We start from the raw sequence: 24,567 nt of genomic DNA, 5'->3' as shown, positions 1-24,567 counted from the left end.
TTCTACTTAGGTGTTAACTTTATATTCTAAGGTGTTGACATATCGGGAACTGCCAATTGACTATCGCCTTCATTTTTTGCGCGTTAATCGACAATTTGTTGCTTTCAGCCCATTTACAAATATTTCAACATTCAAGTTCACCTTCCTAATATCATGCTCTAATTTTTAAAATGACTCATGGAAGTAAACCTGGAGGTCAACTGAGTACATAAAATATTTACGAATACCTAATAGAAGCAGATATGTCACTGACATGTATGGAAAATAAAAGTGGACCTAGGACAAAACACTGTGAAACTTCGACGTTAACCGGTTCTCACAAGACATTTACTCCAATCACACCATGTTTTCGTCTAGTGAGATTCATGATTCAAATACATCAAAGACAGTACAGAGAAATTCAATTGCTTTAACATATGAAAGAGGAAGCAGTGATTCACAGAATCAAATGCTTTTAAAAATTCAAATAAAACTAAGACCATTAATATGCGTTTGTCAATAGCTCAGCGTATGTCGTCTGTCAGTTTCAACATTGCTGTCTGAGATTTTGGCGATACCCTGATTGAAATTGTTCAAATTTTAAATTTTCAATCAAGTTTTAAGACATTTTTCCTAACACATTCTACTATTTCAAGAGAAACATCAGGGTACACAAAATGGACTTCTGTCTAACGTCACTCAAAAAGCAAGGTAATTTAATTGTAGGAAGTCGCATACCAGAGACAACTTCCATATAAATAGGAAGGTATAATATGTCAGTGACTTTTTCAGAACAATCACGGAAATCCCTGCTATCTTCAGATTTACTATGGAAAAGACTAGTTAGTAACGTTCGATGGTAATATGTGAGAAATAAAACTGTTTGTCATCGAAAATACCATAATCATAAAGATCATTGAGATCAGTTGTCCCATAAGCTGATGAATTATTGACAAAAGAAAAAAAATAAGAATTTATTTCATTCCATCTGAAACGAATTATAGACCTTGAACTCCTAGATTTTATTAATCCAAGCTTTTTTAATTCAGCCCACATTACTTTAGAATTAGTTATTTTAAAAAAATGGCCAGAATAATAATCTAGTTTAGCATTTCTAATTTTTGTTTGGACTTGGTTTCGCAAAACCTTAAATTTTTTGTAAATAGCTTTATTGCGTGCCCGTACGGAATGTTCTAAGTAGCATAATATGTTCGATAATTGATGCATGAACTTCATTAGTACGCCAGGGAGCAGGTTGTCTTCTGGCATAGGCAGTCCTCAGAGGTGCATGAAATGTATGAATTTATTAAAAGGATTGTTGAAAACAAAGAGAGAATGATACATTAGATAAACTTGTACATATATTGTAATAACATACATTACTACTATAACATAATAATTTATTTGGATCACGGTGTTCTCAACAGTTCTACTTAAACGACCAATTAATGAAAGGGAATCACAGAGTTTAATGATAATAACTTCTCCAGTTTTACTACACCGGAAAAAACCTAATTCACTTCTTCCCTAGAATGCGGTACACAACCTTTCGCTATTATCTTTTTTCCAGCGGGTTTCGGTTCAACGCCGTCATCATTGAATGCCTGCATGTCGGTCGTTGCACTTGTTGGTTTATTTTCATAAGCCTAATTGTAAATCATCATTTCTCTCAGTTCTGGAATGTATTTTTCGAATGGGGGAAATATATTAGTCAAGTGGTAGCATTCAGTGGTTTTTGGGACATACGAACCCGGATTTGTATGCGACTTTTTGCTGACACTTACGGCCATGTAATCATATTTATAAGAATCACCTTCGTGATATTTGAAGAATATTGCAGAAATTTGCATATTTAAAATATTTCTGATTACTTAAAGAAAAATAAATATGAATTAGGCGATAAAGAACGTTAAATTGTAAAAAATGAGGCCAGGGGCCTGCAATTTTATTTGGTTTTGATTTCCGTTGAAAATGAAAACTGAAAACTCAAATGCTCTCCAATTTTGCATTTCCGAAAAAAAGGTCCTTGAAATTCTTCTAAAACAACAAGATGGATTTTTTCTTTAACGTAATAAAGAAACTAGTAAAATACGCGACGCTGGAATTATATTGCAAGATAAATAAAAAACATCCCGACTGATATAATATAATCTATAATTAAATTATAGTTTTTTTGGGAGACAGAGATTTTTCTGTCCTATTTCTTTTCAAAATGAATACACACTAGACCAAAAAAAAGTCTAGTTTAAAAATATTGATTATTAGTCGATTGACGTCTTGACATTCATGCTGCGTACCTATTTTAATATTTTTAGTTCAAATTATATGGTAGTTGGAGGTTTTTTTACTAAAATAATATTGAATATTTGAGGTTTCATTAGTTCATATTATATTTCATATTTGAGGATTTTTATTGCATATAAATCCGTGCTCTATTTATGACAGAATCATCACTAACAAGTAAAGACAAAGCGGTTCCAAGTCTTAGAAGGATTTACATCGGTCAATATATATTTCCATTTATTCTTATTAGTCATTAGATGATAAATGCCATGTATAAGGTTAATTATAAAGCAATTTTTTTCTTTGAGCTTTCGAGAAATATATCGCTTTCTGGAGGAATTTGAAACTTTAAGTAATAATTTAAAACGTTAACGAACATCTCGTTACATAATGTATATATTTCTACAAATGGTAATAATAATAGAAAAGAGATTCGATTGTACCTGAAGCCAAAATTGTGGACATAATATTTATTAACATTTTAAAGTATTAAATAATTCCATTATATTTAGTAGTCTATTGACGAAATTACCTCTTTCAATTAATTAATCTTTTATGTAAGGTTTTTGGTTGAAATGAAAAAGCTAGTGCCACGAGCGGGATTCGAACCCACGACCTTCGTTTAAATACGCCACCGTTCTACCACTTGAGCTAACGTGACATCTCGTAAATATTTAACCGAAGGTCGTGGGTTCGAATCCCGCTCGTGGCACTAGCTTTTTAATTTCATCCAAAAACCTTACATAAAAGATTAAGTATTAAATAACGTTACAAAGTCTTGACCAAGGTATTAATCAATACTCGAAAGCTAAATGAATGAACTGATTGTTTGTTAATTGGTCCCCGATAGTTTTTAATATATAGTTATAAATAAAAGCTGATAACAATTATAAGATAAATTCGTATTTTATTTTCAGCAAGTCGACTTTGCACTATTTTAAAAATACTTGAAAGGATTTTTGTAAAACCCGAGGCGGCAAGTTTGAAAACTTAAAGAAGTAGTATAATAAGTACTTAAAGAAGTAGTATAAGTATAATTTGACATGTAATTTCATGTGAAGCTGAATCAAACAAGCTGATTTTAAGATTTGGTTTGGTTTTTTGAAACATACGACAATTCTAGAATTTTAATTACATCCAATAATTTGGCAATCAAGACCCTAGCAAAAGTGGCGATACAGCTAATGACGGTTGCGTCAAATATGATAAAAGTAAGGCTTCTGCTAGTTTAAAAATGTTTTTGAAAAAAAAACACGTTCAACTTTGCCATTTTCATTTTAACCTTTTTTCAAATCAAATGTGATAGATAATGATATCAAAAATTTTACTAATCACCGTGTATTCTCAACGCCCTTAATTGTTCACTCATTATGGTTCACAAGCTTGTTTTTATGGGTTTAAGTTATTTCTGTAGATTTATTTAGTATATTGTGAACAATTTCAATCGTTCCTATTATAAACATTTATTTATGTAAGTTTCGTCTGGATTGGGTTCGTGCAAAATTAATGAAGGTTTTGAAAATTTGGTTTATTTTTTCAGGTGCTTGTCATGTAAAGCTAATTCCTCAAACCTAATTTATGGATTAAATTTTAACTGTTATCTTTTATAGAAAAAATTTAGTTTATATTGAATTTTATAAGAGTGAGGACCTGGAAATTATATATGTCCAACCTAGATGTTCGACAAATTTATTTATTTTAAATTTGGGCGAGGTTCGGCCCAAACCGCGGTAACATAAATACAGTTTTGAGGGAGGGACGCATTGCAGTGATGGTTTCAGAGATTTCGTCTTCGAGATTTCGATCTCGAAGACAGAGAAGGTCGCGGTAGGCCGTCCGTTGTGGACGACGACGACCGACTCAAAACGACGATTGAAGAAAATTCACGTAAGACAACACGGGAAATTGCGGAAGAGCTTAGGGTTGACTACTCAACCGTTGTTTGCCACCTGGAGGCAAATTGGTAAAGAAGCTCGACTGCACAAACTAGCCGAAGCCTAAAGAAAGTGACGCTTTGAAATTTGCACATCTCTTCTGTTGCGCTACCAAAATAATACTTTTGCGGAATGAATCATCAAGTACGATGACTGATTGATGATTCTGTACGATAACATGTGTACAGTGGTTGGACAAGGATGAAGCGCTAATACACTTCCAGAAACAAAATCTGCACACAACAAAGGTTATGGTGATTGTTTGATGGTGTACTGCTAGGGTTGTTTACTGTAATTTTAATTGTGGTGAAACTATCACAGCAGAGAAATATTGCCAAGCAATTGTCAAAATGTACGGGGAACTGTAACGTTTTTGTCCAGCATTGGTAAACCGTAAGGGGCCGATTCTTCTTCACGATGACGCATGGCCACATGTCCCAATGCCAACTCTGCGGAAACTTAAGGACTTAGGGTATGAAACCTTAAGACACCGATTTTTTCTGTAGACTGTTGGGGAACATATCCAAGATGATCTAGAACCTCTGTCACGCGTCCACACCTGCAGCTAAATTATTTTCCGCGATAACATGACGAGTGAGATATCGGCCTGCTTTGCAGCGCGTAGTTTTAATTTTTGAACAAAAAAAGGAAAATTAATCGGACAAGGAACGTTTTAGCAGACGTTCCTACATTTGAATTGACTCTTCTGGAGAAATTAAATTCGTTTGAACTCTACTCAGCATTTGGAAAAATTAAAATTAGAAGGAAGTTCAGTTTCCAGAAATTTTACCCGTCTAACCACCACGGGCTTTGAAAATTTGCAATTTATTGTTGGAAATAAAATATGCAAGGAAGAAACAAGAGGGCAACCATTTCGGCCAGTTTGAGTTAGCAGTAACCTCCCCTTATTGAGGTTTTTATTTGTTGGATTAATAGTAATGTCTTTTACGAACTCCAAATTGTGTATTTCCAAACGAACAATCTACAAATATAACGAAACTATCAACAAATTCAACTCGCAAGAGTAGCACGCGTTGTTCCAAATACCTCCACCTAAGAAATATTGAGCAATGTCAAATTTTCCATCCGAGCTGGGAGTCCTAGACTTGCGATTTTTGCCTACAGGCAGTTGCAGAATATGCAATTTGTTCCCGATTTGTCTATAGAAAAGGCAGAACACTGTCTTATATAGGCCGTATAGACCTATACCATCCATATTCTCGCTACAGACTTTTTTTTTTACATTTTGATCATTTTAGAGAGATGAAATATTTAGAGAACGCGGTGAAGTTGAAAACCCCTTCTAAGACTTTCTTGTGAGTCGAAATAAAGGTTTTTATGTCAGCGGAATAAAAGCTTATTATACGTTGGCAAAGATGTATAGAGTGTGATGGAAAATATTTCAAATAAATTTTCTTTATTTTTATAAAAATTAAAAATAGTTTTGACTGCTCTTTTGGAACCTGGGTTATTTTTGCACCAGCCCAATATAAAATAATACGTAATTATGAATGAATGGTATAATCACTACCAACCGTTGGCTGAAGACGTGCCTGATTCTATTCGAACAATAACATAAATAAATAATTATTTGGAGATCGTGAGATGCGGTCTGGTGTGACGTAGGTTTTAGAAAAACATTTTCTCTATCGTGCCAACGTTTCTTTCTTTATTGAGATCATCTTCAGTGCTCAAAGTGTTTGTTTTCAGCGTAGTTGTGTCATTCTTGTGTGTCGTGTTGAGAGTGCCTTTTTTGTTGAATGCAGACAACACAACGTATTTCCTACTCACATCAATAACAATTTTAACTTCACAAATGCCACACTAACACAACCAAACACCAGAACATACATAAGGCCACAATACATTTCAAAAGAAACATTTTAAACATAGATATCATTACCAACATTAAAAACATTAAGACACTAACACAAAAATTACACCAATTAAAACTCAGTGCCGCCATACATAATACCTACAGACATTTAAAAATAAATTCTATAAATATCAAAAAGATGCATACGATTTCCACTTTGACCAAATGAAAAAGAAACACACCAAAAAACTTAACAACTAAGTCAACAAACAAACACCTGATAACACCAACAATTGGTTTCTAAACCTAACAAAAACTATTCCTCCAGAAATCCAAAACTTCCTATCACTTGGGCCCAAACATTCCATTACTTACAACAAAACAGATTTCCTAACAGCTAAATTAATTACTGATGCAGACTATGCAATCCAAAAGTCAATAGTGGCATTCTCAACACGACACACAAGAATGAAAAACTACGCAGAAAAAACACTTTGAGCCCTGAAGATGATCTCAATACAGATCGAACGTTGGCACGATAAAGAAAATGTTTTTCTAAAACTACGTCACACCAAACCGCACCTAACTATCTCCAAATAATCATTAACTAACAGCCACTAAACACCACACAAAAATAAATAATTTAAAAAATAAATAAAAATGTGTTTTGGAGCAACCTCATTTCCAATGGAATATTCCAGTTATCCCAGTGATGGTGTGTATCGTCCTGACAAAAATAGCCGAAAGGAGTGCAACAAAGTTGAATGATTCGCGTCAAGGCTGTTGTCCCAAAGAGAGTTACGAAAGGGTCGAATTTTACGCAAGTTGGAATCGGTTCAAAACCCGAAGATGTTCGCTTTGGATCCCGTCCATGGGGTTCGTTGCGTCAGTACAATAAAGTTAAACAAAACGCTCGAGACCGACGGGCGAATCGGAATAGAACCGCTTTCTTATAAATATATCCAGTGTAGGTACCCCGTAGGTCACGGACGCCGGCTGGAGATTGTCCAGGCCTGGCAAGGTCGGCGTCGCACAAAAGAAACAGGTGCCCAAGGAGAGATCTCACACGCCTACGAAGTTTAAACTAAAATGTTAACCGGAGCGTAAACCGTGTCACAATAAGAAAATATTCTAAACATGCAAATCAAAGTTGATATGAAAACGCAATCGTAAAGAAAAGGTTATGCATATTGTTTAGAATATTTCATAAGATCATTTTAAAAGTTATATAAAACACGGTGGCATTATATTGCTGTTATATATGTTACATCGGGCTGATTATAAATAATTAGAGAGAATTAAAAGTTTTTATTATTTTATCTGGACAAATTTTAAAACTCTAAACCCGAAACTATTCCGCTACGAGTTGCTTTAAAATATCTGGGCCAACCGCTGGATAAAAAATTAGTATAGGATATCCATAGTTAGAACGCGCCTGAAGCATCTTTTTTCTATTAAGCTGGAAGTCGCTTGAAGTGGTGAAATATATTAATCGGTTATAAGACCAATTGGGATGTATATTGTTAAACGAAATGTAAGCGCACCGCAGTGTAAAAAAACATACTGCTAAATCGAATACTTCGAGTTATTATTGGAGCTCAATGGTTTCGTTACACCTCTTCTATACGCTCGGATTCGTCGGTGACATTTCAGTGGTAGCATGAATAATGGTACCCATCGCAAGTTTTTGGACTCGTCCGAATACTTACATTTCATTGGCAGCTATCAGAATCAAATTGTAACTTTTATTCGCTACGGAATCGTGAACGTACTGTAAAACAGTCGTACACTGTCACTGCGACAGAAATTTATAAGAACATCGGTCTTAAAAACTAAAATGGGTGCGTTCACGCGCTATGAAATCCAGACGTGCGGAAAACTCTTCCCAGGTAGATGTCGAACCCCATTTTTGAATTCTTATTGCCACCAGATAATGCGGTCTATGTTGGAGTATTCGTCATTTATATTTACTTTTGATAAACCGTTTGAACCGATAGTGGGATGCCACCAAGACGTAGGTAGCAATACAGTAACCAGGCCAACTGCAACCCCGTGACCTAATCTTGCGCCGCTACACATCCGATTCATCGACCGAATAAATTGCCCGACGGGAACGATTTGATATACATCAATGATCATTTCTTACATCTTTAAATAATGTATCAAATATCCTTATTTTATTAATGGGATGGCTCCAGCGAATCCGATCTCTACTCCTTCTTCGGTAGAGTAACCATAAAGAAATCGTTTTATTTAGTTCTATCACTTCACACCACAACAGTCGATTACTGAAAGCGGTTACCGTATTATGTGAAAGGGGAAAGCAATTTCCACCGTGGGATTATATTTTCCATACTCTAGATCTATCGTACGGACGAAAGAGAACCAGAGTCATCTCAAATGCCCGCAACAAGCAAACTTTAGTCCGAAATCGTTGTAAGACTAAGACTAAAGGAAAACTAAGCGATATCAGCTAATTTATTTTTAAAAACAACGATATGTAATTTATTTGTATATTTTAATCTAAATTAACGATGAGGACGGACACTGAATAGGCGCCTTATACGAGACAATTTATCCCAAAGCAGCATACGTAATTTTTGTCCACCCATCCTCTTAAAAATTGAAGAAATTATTGATGTATATTCAGCAATTAAAACTGAACCCTGCTTTGTAGGACCTAGATTTGATATTGACATACCTTTACTCGTACATAAACTTGCCACCCGACAAACTTAATAAAAATTTCGGAGGTACCACTTGAAGAAGATGCAGTGTACTCATTATATACAGATGGAAACTGAAAGGTTGGATGCAGTGTGTTATATTTAAGGGAAATGAGATTACATCACAGTTGTGTCTTTAATTTAAATTAGGAGACTGGATTTCCAACAAACAATGGGAGATGTTGGCAATAAAAGAAAGTTTAAAGTGGCTTTTACCACCAAAAAACCTTTCTGAAATAAAATAGTTATTATACTGACAGTTCAACTCAGTCACTTAAAATCATAGAAAATAATAGAAACCCAAATGAAATGGCGCATGAAATAAGGCAATATGTAACTATGCTGAACAAGAAAGGGTGGAGAGATAACGTGGATAAAGGCACACGCTGGTGATCGTGGAAACGAGGAAGCAGAAAAACGTGCAAAGGAAGCAGTCAAAGAATAGGAATTAGAAGTTTCCTTTGCAAAAATTCTCATCAATTTTAAAATGAAATTTGCCGAAAAGACATTTGCAAATTGGAAAAATATATGGAAAGGTTCAATCAAGGGTCATCAAACAAAAGAATATTTCCAAACAATAAAAGAAAGACTGCTTACTCCAATAAGATTCTGTTATTATTATTAAAAGTACCGACCACTTTTCCTCTTACGAACACTCTGAATCCCAGGTATGGTCTTGAAGAAGAAAAAAAAAATTAGTTGCAACTGCCAAGCTTCTGACCTATTTAAGGACATCATTAGGGCAAAATAGCCATAAATATGTCAATCTGTAAACATATAGAGGGTTGTTTTGTCCTGGTGATGACCTTAAAATGGATCAAAAGCTTGGCAGTATCAACTAACTTTGCTTTCTTCTTCAAGACCATACCTTGATTTGGTTTTATGAGGGTTTCAGCGATGGTATGAGCTTTATCTGCCTATCAATAATATGTTTTTGTGAGTTTTTGCATGAGTTTGATGAAGGTTTGGGAAGGAGCCAGTTCAGTGAGCTTCCTCTCCCGGAGTCCAGGGTGTGTACCCTCAAAATGACTGGAAACTGGAACCATTGAACTGCTTGGAGAACTTTCGTGCAAATCACACACTGAGCTTTATCCTCGTCAGCATCTATAAATCGCAAATGTAAGTAGCTATCGTGGTACGTAACCCACTTCCGGGTGTTTGACCTGCACCTATTGGGCATGCTGAATCCTGCTGAGGTGCTTAATCTGAAGGCTGTTCTTCATTTGGCTTATTGTCAGTTATGTCCTCATCTGAAGGTTGCCCTCCTAAAATGTAGAAACTGCATCTTTCCTCAGAGATCCTTACTTCATCTAGATATTAGATTAACTAACTGATTAATGAGAATGACGCAAACAGCGCACTCGTAGGAGAAGTTAAACCACATTTTCGAGAAAAAACGGCATTTTATGGAAAATCCGGGGTGTTCCAATAGCAGCCCAATCAAGTCTGTTATCTATTTTGCTTACGTGTGCACAAATAAACCTACAATGAACACATAAAAATAAAAAACTTTCCTTTCAGTAATCATTGTTATTAGGGTTTTAATTTTATTCATTCCACGTTTATTTTTGTAAATATTGTTTATCGAAGTTCGCCACGGACCCCCTAGCGAGGGTTACTACGGTTCGGGATGCCCCATGACATAGAAAATACAATTTTCATCCCTTTTTTTATCTCTAGCTTCACATCGTTCCTATATAAGAGACACTACACTTGCCCGTGATACAGCAAGAATCTCCGCTATCTCTCGAGTGGACTATTTTCGATTCAAGCTTTAAGTTGGTCGTTGGCCTTTCTGGACGTTATTTCTAGGGAAAATATCCTGCGTTCTAAACTTGGCAAATCACCATTCGCTTATAAATGACATAGTCACCAATTCACGGTTTCACTAAAAACCTAGTTTATTTTGATTAAAAACTAAATTTTAACCATTATTTAAAGGCCGTACACAGTTCCTCTTATAAGAATTCAGATCGGACAATCCCTACTTATGTAGACTCAAGTCAACAAATTGTAATAAAATGCAAATATTGAGAGATTTCTGTGTGTGGTGATTTGGTCGTTACCGATCTACCTTGTCCGCCTATCCTCACTGTGTTGGTCTATCAGAAGAAACACCAAGCATTTTTAAATTGTTTTAATTTGAATAACATATGTCGAAATTTGAATATTGAAATAAAACAGTTGAAGTTAAATTAAAACTAATATTTACAAATGCACAATGCACAGGAAATTAATTGATAGTGCATATGTAATCAACACACTGAACAGTAGCTGATCGAATTTAAATTTTAATTCTATTATATTTATATATAAATATAACATTATATATTTTAAATATAACAGTTACAAATCACTAAATTCTAAGCAGATTGAACAAAAATTTGTATCTTTTTGTAAATTCAAATGTTATATCGATAATAAAAAAAATTAAAGAAGTACGGTGAGTGATTAAAAAGCTTTTATCCATAGTAAAAAACCTAGCCCAGGATTACGATTTAATTGATCATATACAATGGTAAAATCTTGTCTAGTCAGATATGCGTTAGTTGCTAGGCAGACGACCAAAACTAGGAAGGAGCCGGTCAAAGTTAAACTGTACTTCTCCGTTTCCTACAAAAATAGAAGTAACGGAAAATAACACACTCGTGCTTCTTTAAATCCGTCCTTTTCCGTTTTGCCTGGCCGCCAAGCGAATCATCTCCAAACTTTTTAATGTAAAACCAGCAGTTCATAATTGAATATATATATATATATATTCAATATCTCTCTCTCTCTCACTCTCTCTCTCTCTCTCACTCTCTCTCTCTCTCTATCTTTTGTCTTTTCTCACTGTTCTATTTGTCCCTCTCTTCCTGTTTACCTTATATAGAATATTATATATACTATATAAGGTAAACAGGAAGAGAGGGACAAATAGAACAGTGAGAANGAGGGGAGAGAGAGAGAAATTATAACTGTAATCATAGGATTTTTACAAAAACGGTCCTTTTATATTAAAAAACGTGTTTCCTGGCTTGTGGTGTTGTGCGCATTTGAGCGAGAAAGAGAAAAGAGTGAGAGAGAGAGAGAAAGGGAGAGAGGGAGAGGGAGGAGGAGAGAAAAGACAAGATAGATAGAGAGAGGGAGAGTGAGAGAGAGAGAGGGAGAGTGAGAGAGAGAGGGAGGGAGAGAGAAAAGACAAGATAAATAGAGAGAGGGAAAGATAAAGAAATAAGGAGATAAAAAGAAAACGATGAAAGGAAAGAAAGAGAGACAGACTGAGAAATATATATGCAGTTGATAACTTCGTCTGTTTTTGACCAATTTAAAATCTTATTGAACCTGGAACCTGTTTTCAGCTTAATAAATCATTTAAAATGATGTGTGAGGATTTATAGCGCCATATTTGAAATAGAACTGAGGTACCCTGTATTTTTTAGTAAAAATATCAAACTAATCTAAAAAATATTAAACACGTATTATTTGTTGTTTTGATAGCGTCACTGGTTCAACACAAAAATGTTGTCCTGGCAAAAATAAAACCGCAGTATGTAAATGTGAAAATAGTGTTAAACACAATAACTATGCAAAAATAAGGGAAAAAAAGAAAAGAAAAGAACAAATTTGAGATAGCTTTCAGTACATTTAGTTATAGTTATTTGAGTTGATATATTACCTACATTAGTGTTGTTCAAATTAATTTATAACTGACAAAACGAGTTTACTGCAAGTTTTTGTTAGACGTTCGAAAGACGAGACATAGATATAGCCTTAATACAGGAGCATAAAACAAAACAGTGTATTTTCGAAGCAAATATGTATAGGAAAATAACATTGTTATCAATGAAAATATTTCTGCGATTAATCTGGGACAATTCAGATCTTGACATAAATTTTTTAAGAAATTCAGGGAGGTATTACAGCGTAAGTAGTTGTTTTAAAAATGAAGGTCTTCTAGCTAAATTGGGGCAAGTTCAGTATGTAAGAGTATTTATTGATAGCCGTCGATAGCTAGTCAATCTTCTTGTTGATAAGACTGTGGTTCAAATACAAGAGATTGGATATTAAAGGATTATTTCTGAAAATCTTTAACACAAGGATTCAAAAGAAGGAAGTTTTATTTTTTCCGACAATATTTAATGGCGGACTATTCATTTATGTTTCAGTTAATACAAACAAAATTAGTTTTCCCGATCATAACTTTATCTAATTTAGTGTAGATGGTGATCAGGATTACCACGAAAGAAATAAGACATCTTATACGATAAAATTAGCGAACTAGATCAATTTCAAAACATCCTAAGAAATTGAAGGAGAAAACATAATAATTCTACCCTTTTGGAATAAATTAAGCCAAATTTATTATGAAGGAATAAATTAAGCCAATTTTATTAATGATTAAGAGTAAGATTTTTATTCGAAATGAACTAGCCATGATAGCCAATGATCAACTTACAAAAGTTGCGAATGGTTCTATACCGAAAATAAAAAAAGGGTACATATACTCGTAAATCATTAAGCTGTGTTACAAAGAAAGTGCAGAGATGAGACAGTTGTTCGAAAATATTGAAAAACCAACAAATAATATAGAATTGGGGTTGTTGAGATAGAATCAGTATTCCAATTTTAGTTGCAATACTAAGGCTAGAAGTAGTGAAGAAAAAGTGCAAGTTAGGAAGAATTTCAGCTCAATAATAGGGCTCAATCCTTGAAGAACAGCGTATAAGATGTGTGAGATGATATACAACAATGATATGATTATTATATTGTTGAAGTCGTGAGGAGCGGTCAAGAATGATGTAGTTTAGAAAAACACCTTTTTCGTTTTTTGCCAGCGTTTCGACATTTTTTCGGGCCATCTTCAGGGCCTGGGTGAATTACAAAATATACTTCGATTGGAAAAAAAATGCAATATAAGATGTAAATATAAATGTTGATGTGACTACTGTAGAGAATGACACATTTTATATCTTCATATGAATTCTGACGATGATGATTAGAAGATGGACGACATTTGCTAAGGGAAAAAATTAGTCAAGATATAGCCAAGAAAACATCCCGTTTTTCATCTCACAAGAGATACGAAACCTTATAAACAGGTTCAATCCTAAGAAAGCATAAGACGAAGATAGTCTCAATAGTTACATATTTTCGAGCATCGGGCTAACGTAGTACTGATCAGTAAATTAAATTGGGAAATTGCCTAAATACTGTCCAATTACTTACAAAAAAAGAATTACTAGGATTCTTAACTTTAAATACTACCAAAATTAAATCAACAGCAATTTATATTTAGAGGAAATGAAGGATTTTAGATGTCCTAAATAAATTTAACAATAAATTAAAACACAATTTAAATTAATAGAAACGTTATCCTACTAATTTCACTGCACATCAAGGCAAATTTGATACCGCTTGGTAAATAAATTAAATTTGTTCAGGTGGAGTAAAATTTCTCCATCTCTTTTCTGAACGTAGTATAGAATATGCCCTATATACAGGTTAACAAACAATTTTAAGTTTGTAATAAGATTCATGGTCTGAGCCTTGAATATTTTCTACGGTTACCTATTTTAACTGTAAACAAGTGGCCATTCATTTTTCAGACGATTTACCTTTTTTAATTTTTGTTATAATCAAATTTGTGTGGTATTTAGTGACCGTTAGCCAATGATTATTTGGAGATCGTGAGATGCGGTTTGGTGTGACGTAAGTTTTAGAAAAACGTTTTCTTTATCGTTCTTCTAAAATTCTTTAACACATTGAGCCCTGATGATGATCTCAATAAAGATCAAAACGTTGGCACGATAAAGAAAATGTTTTTCTGAAACCTACATCACACCCGACCGCATCTCACGATATCTGAATAACCATTGTATAAGTTCATTTTTTATCTAAAATTTTCTAGCATCGTATAAATTCATTTTTTTCACATCCTACATGTATATGTAAAATTTAAACAATGTTTATTAATCCCAGGCCCTGAAGATGATCTCAGTAAAGATCAAAACGTTGGCACGGTAAAGAAAATGTTTTTCCAAATCCTACGTCACACCAGAACGCATCTCACGATCTCCATATAATCATAATCAAATTTTTTATTGATCTTTGGACAGTGAAAAACAAGGTCTGTTCTATCGCAAAGCAGTATATTCTAAAGAAAGAAAATAATTTTCAATTATAATGTTATTAAATGGTAAAAATACCAATAGTCAATGAATTGAAATTTAATAATAATGAAGATGCAATTAACTATATTAGTGGTGTAAAATTTATTTTGGTCGACGGTCGCACTTTGCAACCCTTTACGTAAATTCTCAACCTTTTATTTCGTCAGTATTTATTTGGAAGAGTATTTCTCAGCTTTCTTAAATTTATAATCAGATTTAGGCCTTTTCCCCAGAGTTCTGGGCGCAAGATTTCTTTCTTTTTTCAGGAATTTTTGATGCTACCGGAGCGGAAAAATGAAATCAAATGAAATAAAAAAACCACAAATTGCGGAGTAATAAACTACAATGCACTAAATCGCAATTTATTTATGGAAAGATAGCCCCCTTCCTCAAAAAAAAGTGTTATGTTTTTGTTCTATTATTATTGTTAAGTAGCGTTAATGTATTTATAGTATTTGAATAGAAAAATAAAACGATAACTATGAGTCTATACTCGTGTTGAGACTGTTGCTAGTCTGACTCCATTATTATTATTACTATTGGCCATACAAGCCTGTGGGAAATGTTTAAATTATGGAACGAAAATTCGAAATTCTAATTAAAGAACAGGAATAAATTTTATCATTTAAAATGGGCTTTTTTCACACATTTGGCCTTCCGAGTTAAGTATTTTAAAAGAATAAAGTAAAGCTTTGGTTGGCAAAAAGATAGATTACTTTATGAGTGAATATTTGGAGTCAGAGGTTTATTTAGGGATTTAGGTAGCCTAAGATAGAAGTAATTTAGTGAAGTCGTGAGGAGCGTTCAAGAATGAGGTAGCTTAGAAAAACACTTTTTTTCTTTTTTTGCCGACGTTTCGACCTTTATTCGGGTCATCTTCAGGGCATAAAGTGTGGCTGTTCTTGTGGTGTCATGTTGGTTTTGTGTGAAAGTGTTGTGACAATCATTCAGACAACAAAGTTGTTATAAGTCTATTAAAACCGATAAACTGGTCGGCATTGAAAAACTACTTTGAAAAATAATGGTATGGTCAAAATTAATAATAACGAAAAATAAAGAAGCAACATTAGATACAATTTAACCCGTTTATTCGTCATGTTAGATTGAATGCTACATAGGGATGAGCACCGATGGTCGATGTTTATAAAACATCGATGGAAGGCGACCGATATACGATGTTTTCAACATCGTTTTACTGTGTCGATGTTTTTTGACCATCGATGGTGGGCTGTCGATGTTTTGTAAACTTTTTCAGTTTTTCCTAATTTCCACTTTTGTGAATAGGGAATGACTCATATTCTTCTGATATGAAAGTTACCTATCAGAAACTGTTAGGAGTTGTTCAATTTGGTGTCTGGTACATCTTTTCCCTCTGAACGATTATTTTCCAAAGCTGGACAGATTATTTGGAAAACCAGAAATCGCTTAGAGGATAAATTGGCTTTAAAGCTACGTTTTTTTAATTGCGTTCAGGAGAATATGTTGTAGTGTTTCATTGTAAAATTTGGATACATTAATTTTAATAAATTATGGATATGGTTAATTTTAGCTACATATATGTTAAAACTTTACCTTTTTTTGAGCAAGGGAAAGGCATTGGACTTGGGTTGATTATAGATGTTTTCCAAAGTATCGAAGAAAAACAGGGAGGTATTTTGAATAAAATTCACAGGCACAAAATACTTTAACAATAGACATCTTTCATTTAAAAGGGACCGAGAGATCTATATACAACTATAAATGAAACCAAAAGAAAAAATAATTCCTAATAAATTTTATTTAAAAAAATAAACATTATTGCTATTAATCAAATTCCTAATAAAGGTTCAGAAATGGCGAAGTTTGAAAAAATAGCTTATGTTTCTAAATGGCACATAAAAATAATGTATGCATATGAAAATAATTTGTGGTTTGAATAATGACCAATGGCGAGGTTCCGATGACCATAGATGTTTTTTATGCTCATCTCTAGCTACACTTTTTAAAATTAATTTTAAATTGTCCAAATTTACTCCAGAACACAACATTCAATGAATATTTAGCTTGTTTTAAAACAATACACGACCCGCCTTGCATGTAGGAACATAAGACACCTGAGCATTTTGTGAGTGCCTTTTTAAGAAAGATACATTTTGTAAGAATTGTTGTACTCAAAGTTTGTATTATTGTACCCTAACCATCCCTAACAACTGAACCCCATAAGTTTTTATTTAGCTTTTTGAAATTAAATGATTACTTTTGGCACAAATATGAACATGTACTTGTAACTAAAAATATTATCTGTTATAAAGATGTACGTTTTATAAACAGTTTAACATAATAGTAATAACGAAGGAAGGATTAATCGACCGTCAGGATATCACCAATAAGTTGAAGATGAGGGATGCGGTCATCAGAAAAAGCAGATTTCGTAACTTACGCCAAGCTTTCACCACTTATTAAGCTCTTTATCAGTATTCTACTGGCAATTACAACGTTTATAATTAATAATAGCAACACGACAATTATCAGAAAACATTAGACAACTTACTCATCACAATATTACAAGTAAAATACTATAACGATAACCATAACAACCTACACTTATATATATGTATATATAAAAACATGTAGAACGACTGTAAATAATAACAAGAACTAACAATATTGACAATTGATAAATCAACAAACACAAAGAAAGAAAACTATATCTTAAAAGTAATTTATAGACAGAAATAACCAACTTTTATTAAAAAAATTCTCCGTAAAGAAGAGAAAAAGAAAATGAAAAACATGATTTTCTTTATTATAATTAACCAAATGGAAGGTAACCAATTATGGCTACTGTCAATAATTATGTCAATATTGTCAGTTCTTATTACGGTTTTATATACAATTCATAATATATATGTACGGTTGTTATGGTTATCATTATTTTACTTATTGACGAGTAAGTTATCTAAGGTTTCCTGATAATTATTGTGTTGCTATTATTAATTATAAATGTTATAATTGCCTATAGTGCCCTGATGAACCTCAATAAAGATTGAAAGATTGACGTAAGTTACGAAATCTACTTTTTCTGACCGCATCCCTGATCTTCAACTTTTTGATAATAATGATTAAAAAAATATAAATAAATACGTATTAAGGTTTTTGAATATAATTAAAAACTGTACTTATATTACTATTATTTAATTTAGTATTCAATTCTTTCAATTTTACAAACATGTACATATTAAATTTATAAATTCCCGGATTCAGTAGTTTTATTCTATACTTTGCATATTCTCATATTTTGTGTATTAAATGCATATACTATTATGGCCATTCTTATCAAAAATTTACCCAATTGGAGTCTAGTGCAACTTGAACTTGATGTTAAACACGACCGACCAATTTATAACATCATCCAATAACATAAAAACTTTGTAAAAGTTATTTGGTTCTGGAAACATACTTTGCTAATATGAATCACAGAAAATGATACTTTCGCACTTTGTAAGTTTCGTTAATAACATAAATCAACGGCTAAGAATGTTGCCTTGTAGTGAACTGCAATGGATTTGGAACGGCAAGATAAATTAGCTAAGAAGCCGTTAAGTTCGGGCCCATTTAAGTAGGCTTGTTTCAAATAACTGTCGCGTTGTCTTTTTGACGTCGGGGTGAAATTCAGATTGCCCATTTGATAGACACGTCAAAGAACTAAAAGAAGAAATCGCTTGATCGCCGTATCTCAGCTGTCAATCGAGAAAAATTCTTTTGGGTCTTTGAAACTGTCCGAAATGTCCATAACACGGACACGATATTATCAACGCATAACGATCTCCATTTTTGGCGTTATTATCAAAATAATCGAAATACTTTGTGTTGAGAAAACTTGTCTTTGTTTTCTCTTACTCTGTACTAGTTTCCTATCTGTAACGTTTTAATATTATGAGAGATTTAAAAAAAATCTTGCGATAATAATACTGAAATTGGGTCCTTAAACACATGGGAAAAAAACTGTCAGATATTCTTTTCGCAGTTTTGAGTCCATTTATACCTTTTTTGTTCTTTTTTAAAATTTAATTTTTCATTTGATTCTTCCTTCAAAGAAGACCTGAACTTCTGACAGACGGCTATGCCATGCTGTAATGGTTATACGTTTACGATTTACGGCAAAATAGAAATTAGGGAATAAAGTTGACTAACTGGGAAAAAAACTTTATTGCATTTTTCGGTTATAATGTGTCGTTGCACTTTATTAACAGAAAATATTTTACCGAACAACCTGGAGGTACTTTGGGTTGAGAAAACATGTCTTTCTTTTCTTTTTGATTTTTGACTGGAGAAATAAAATTTTAATTCACTGCTTTGATCCAAGAGTACTTTTAATTTCTTTCATACCTTCAAAGAATTGTTTCATTTTAATTTAAATATTTTGTTTTGCCATTTGATATTCTATTCGCAGTTTTGACTCGATTTATATGTTTTTATTTTTATTCTCTTTTTTAATTTAATTTTTCATTTGATTTCTCATTCAATGAAGACCTGAACTTCTGACAGACGGCTATGCCATGCAGTAATGTTCATTTCACAAAAAGAGCATAATATTGTATAATCCATAGTGCTTAGTGGTCATAATGACCAAATTAATTATTCTTTTTATCTAAGGTTTAGTGTTTTTTAAATTTAGTGTCACGATCGGGATTCGAACCCACGACTGATATAAATGTTTTTTTTTCTTTTTTAACACCAACCCTTTATATGAGATTATAATACTAATTGGGGAGGAGTGTTTAAATTAAATACAAGAGGCATTAGCAGATATTACAATAAAAATAGCTATTGGTTTGGTCTGAGGCACGTACGGCAGGAACAGGTCGAGCATCCGGTTTTGTCGAGCGGCCACGTACTTCTTATTCTTCGGTGACAACACGTCGACGCGAATCGTGCGAACAGGCACTGTCAACGTTAACATTAGAATATGATTTTCTCTTTGGTTCCCGGTTTTACGATTTACGTCGAAATAGAAATTAGGGAAAGGAAGCTGGAACGTACGAACGGAGACTAGTGGCTTGTAGTTCCACTTTCATAGATATCGTCTCTCTAACTTACAATCATGTTCTTTTATTTTATTGGAGATGTAAAATAATAAGATATGTCATTTAAATTGGGCCTAAGTTGACTAACTGGGAAAAAAAATTTGTCGCATTTTTGGGTTGTACTTTATTACCAGAAAATATTTACTTAATACGACCTGTAGTAGGTGGTAAAGTACGAACACAACACACGATTCAACACAATACTTCTCTGGTTTCCTTTTCAAAGTTTCACCTTTGTATTTTCCTGGTTTATTTAATTAATATACTATTATGTAAGTAGTTTTTACACCTTATTATGTGTTCACTTTTTCTTTATATTTATATGATATCGGCCCAAATCTTTGACAGACAGTTGTAATCCATGCTTGTACATACTTAAATATTTTTGTCTGCAGTAGTGTTTGTTTATTTCGTTGCAAATAAAAAATATTTATCTTCAACATTTGTAGTTGCAACTAACGAATAACAGTAAAAACAACTTTATAAAAGATACTATTTAAAAACTGAAAATTGGAAATGCACTGAAAATTAAAATTTTAAAAGTTTAATGAAAAAATTGAGTTTTTCACTCATATCTCTCGAATTTCTTTTTTTCTAATTATCTCTTTTTACACAGGAATACTCTGGATCAAGGTATGGTCTTGATGAAAAATCAAATTCGCTTGGTACTGCCAAGCTTTCGACCTATTTTAAGGTCATTATCAGGGGGAAAAATCCTTAAATATGTCTACAGTTTGACTTAAGTAAGAATTTCACGGACATTTCAAATTTATTTGAAAACCGACTGTCACAGAATTGTCAAGGTCTGTGAAATCTATGAATGCATCTCTTCATAGTTAATACACGTTTAAAAAATGTTAAAATTTTATTTATTATTATTAATACATATTTTAGAATTCACCAATTATTTAGAATTCATTCAATTTGGCTGGTTTTGATTGAAATAATTTGGTTTTGGCATTGTTTTTACGTTGAGACATTCTCAGCTAATGCTCATAGTCCAACAATTTGGGATTACCTTACTTCTTAGATCGGCTGAAGATGTTTTTCTTTTGTTTTTGTGTTCAAATGTGTTTATTTAATCGTTCAATTTCATTTTTTAAATATTTGTGTCAAATCGCGGATGTACAGTTTTTCGTTTTTTTTTTCAACTAAAATTCAGCTAGTATTTTGAATAACTGTGTTATATTCTTCTCCTGAGTTCATTAAGTAAAAATAATTAATAACAGTATAATTTAACATTTCCACGCAAGCATGCATTTGTGCAATGAACAGGCTCAAAAAAATGTAAATTACTGATTGATCCCCGACGTACAAAAATCCTAGCAAGTATTTTTCTCTTTTTTTTTTCTCAATACGATACTAAATAAGATTAGATAACTTCTGTTATGAGACTGATTTACAAAACATCGAGTCTTATTTTTCAAAAGAAATATCTTTTAAAATTGGTAAAAACTATTCGATGATTGTCAGTAAATATGGAACATTTCATATTAATAAAATCTGTTTTATTAATTATTATTCTTGTTAAACCGTTTCGGTTATGAAATAAAATGCCGTGATTTTTATACATTTTTGCAATTCAACTGGAAAAATATTTTTAAAAAAAGATACAATATGCATGCTTCTCCAGTACGTCCAGTTCATTTGTTACTTTATCGTCTGTAATTTGTGTTTAAACAAGTTAGCTTAATTGTTTATGAAATATAACATAAATATTCAAATCGTGTAGTACAAAGAGTTTATTTAAGAGTGGTTTTAACAATTTGTTTGTAACATATTTTTATAATTGTAATGTAATTTTTAATTGACAATTTATATTTATCAATATTAAGCTGTTTACATTAACATGCAAGTTCACTATTTTATTACATTCATAGCGGAAAATTTATGTTTAAATGTATGAAAAAAAAGAAAACTGTTTTAATGTATATGGTTAGTGGTATTATTAACTTTGATTGGAATTAGCGGTTTAAGGAAAAATTATGTCAATATGGATTGAAATGGTGAAATTATACTTTAATGACTGCAAAACTATTTAAGGCAAATTAATTTAAGTCTATATGTTTTTCTTTATTATAAAATTAAAAACCGTTTTATTTTATTAATCTTAACTTACGTATTTATCTAATGAAGTTGCATTTAACATTCCCTGATAATTTTTTCAGTACGCGATTTAAATAAATTAAAAAGAAAAAGGCAGTACCTTGTTATCGGAATCCTAACGTGGTTAAATCCGTGCAGCAATGAGGACACTTGACACATCACAATCAGCGAAGTGCAGTCCGATACTGAAACGAAGCGGGTCTTGACGAACCGCAGGACTCCACTACCCACGGGTACCAACGCAAAACGAACAGTTGCCCTCCTTTTTTCCCGTTTTGCCCCCTACTGTAAGTCCCCTCCTTGTGGAATCGAGGTCTTGGATTTAAGTTAGGTAAATCACCAGAAAAACAATCGTTAAAAGTCTACAATGATGATTCGAATCGATTGACTTAAAAGTTACTCAATAATGTAAAGAAGAAGAAGCCTTTTGAGAAAATAAATTATTTATACAGATCGTAATAAAAAAGAAAGGATTTTACACCAAATTCGTCCTTTCACCATCATATTTATTTTTAAAACATAGGAACAGCTTAACAGTGTGTTCTAAGTTTGATTATTTATCTGTATAAAATATACAAATTCTCTTTGTGTCAAATAGCCAAATTTGACTATTATTTGATGCTATTAAACTATCAGTTTTATATTTAAATGCATTCTATCTCAGAAATTGTTAGTTGGTATTTACAACTATGACTTAATATAACAATAAAATGCATGTGTTCAGAAAACTCCAGAGGTGTCTTCAAAATTACTATTAATTGTATGTAAGAAGAGTACTCTTTCTTTACAAATAATAGCTTTAAGAACATGTAAGCGAATTTATTTATTTTTACTGGAATTGTTTCAGCATGTTTAAATTGATCAGAAATATGCTAAAAGATGCAAAAAATAATACATTTGTGATTATCTCAAATTTTCAACATTATGTCTTATTCCTATCAATTAATCAATGTTTTTATGAAAGGTTTTGATTGAAATGAAAAAGCTAGTGTCACGAGTGGGATTCGAACCCACAACCTTCGGCTCAATACGCTGCTGTTCTAGAGCCGGTATTGAGCCGAAGGTCGTTTATTCGAATCCCGCTCGTGACCCTAGCATTTTCATTTCAACCAAAACCTTAAATAAAAAGATTAATTAATTGAAAGAAATAATTTGGTCAATAGACGACTAAATATAATGGATTATGTCTTATTATTGCAAGTCTTCCAAATCAACAACTGAATTGTTTAAACTTACAAGAATCTACTGCGTTGAATAGATGTTTCTAATATGCAGGGTGTCCCCTAATTTTGATCAATCTTTATTTATTTATTTTCGTTATGAAGTTTAGTTATTAGATCAGTTCCAGAAATAAATTGTCAGTTAATTGTTTAAAAAAATATATACCCTATGTAACGTTTTTTAAATGATACGCATTCAAATCTAGAATTTTTAAGAATTTTTTGCGTTGGATATGTTAATTTTTATAGAAGTTACCGAAATGAGATTTTTACTAGGTATTAACATTTTCACGTCGACCAGTACTACTCCTACCAGTACTACTACTACTCCAGTAATCTTGACTTGCCTATTTAGTAATGAAGACAATTTTCTGGAAAAAAATATTGGATGTGGATCGACCTCGGACCAACGCGAAAAATTCTTAAAAATGATCTAGTTTTGAAATCCTAAATAAAAAAAGTTAGATACGGCATATTTCATATCAAAAAACAATTAACCAACCGATGAAACAACTGAATGGTAGATGGTATTATTTGTTATTAAAAGAAGATTGTTCAAAATCGGACCAAAATTAAGGAAGTGGGGGGAGGACATCTTCCTTGGGCTCTCTGTATATAATGATTGTGCAATAGCTAAAATAAAAAAATACTATTTTTTAGATTGTTTCTTTTAGACAAACTTAAAATTAACCAATCAATATAAATATTACTTTTTTTAAATTTAATATTTTATTACAATCTGTAAGATTATTTAAACATGTGGTTCATGTGTCGTGAGGGGAATTAACAACCATCGTTATTTAAAAAAAAATTAAAAAAATAAAATAACAAAATGTATAGGACACAAAGAAAGGGTAGTTGGGATTATTCGAGATATATAAACGTAAAACTGATATTAAATTACCTTANCTCCCCCCCCAAAAAAACAACAAAAAACATAAAATAAAAAATAACAAAATGACCAGGATATAAAAAAGGGTAGATGGTACGTATATTTGTAATATATACGTTTAATTTATGCTAAATTAACTTATTGAATTTTCCATGATATGGTAGTATGCACGTTTTGTAAGTTGTTCTTAAAAAAAATTATATATATAAAAGTAAAATAAAATAAAAAATAACGAAATGAATTGGACACAAAGAAATGGTAGTTGGATTTATTCGTAATAAATACGTTAAATTTATATTAAATTAACTTATTGAATTTTGCAAAATATGGTAGTCGTACGTTATGCAAGCTGTTTTCTCTCTGCAAAAATAAAAATAAATAAATAAAATAAAA

At 32.3% G+C, this 24,567-nt stretch overlaps 1 protein-coding gene across 3 annotated transcripts in view; it reads right to left on the bottom strand.

The window, feature by feature from the left end:
- Positions 1 to 22,264, bottom strand: part of LOC106663493 — a 57,728-nt gene extending 35,464 nt beyond the window's left edge. Inside the window, exon 1 of one of the 3 annotated variants that reach the window (XM_014388362.2) lies at positions 22,163 to 22,264. The gene's annotated coding sequence lies outside the window, so the exon portion shown is untranslated. The remainder of the gene's footprint in view (positions 1 to 22,162) is intronic. The other 2 variants (XM_014388364.2, XM_014388366.2) reach the window with 2 other exon arrangements.
- Positions 22,265 to 24,567: the final 2,303 nt, after the last annotated feature.

Source organism: Cimex lectularius, unplaced genomic scaffold (assembly GCF_000648675.2).
Source record: "Cimex lectularius strain Harlan isolate CLEC.00 unplaced genomic scaffold, Clec_2.1 scaffold199, whole genome shotgun sequence".
Classification (NCBI taxonomy): Eukaryota; Metazoa; Arthropoda; class Insecta; order Hemiptera; family Cimicidae; genus Cimex; species Cimex lectularius.
The sequence above is the reverse complement of the archived record's forward strand: the minus strand, read 5'-3'. Positions and strand labels throughout refer to the sequence as shown.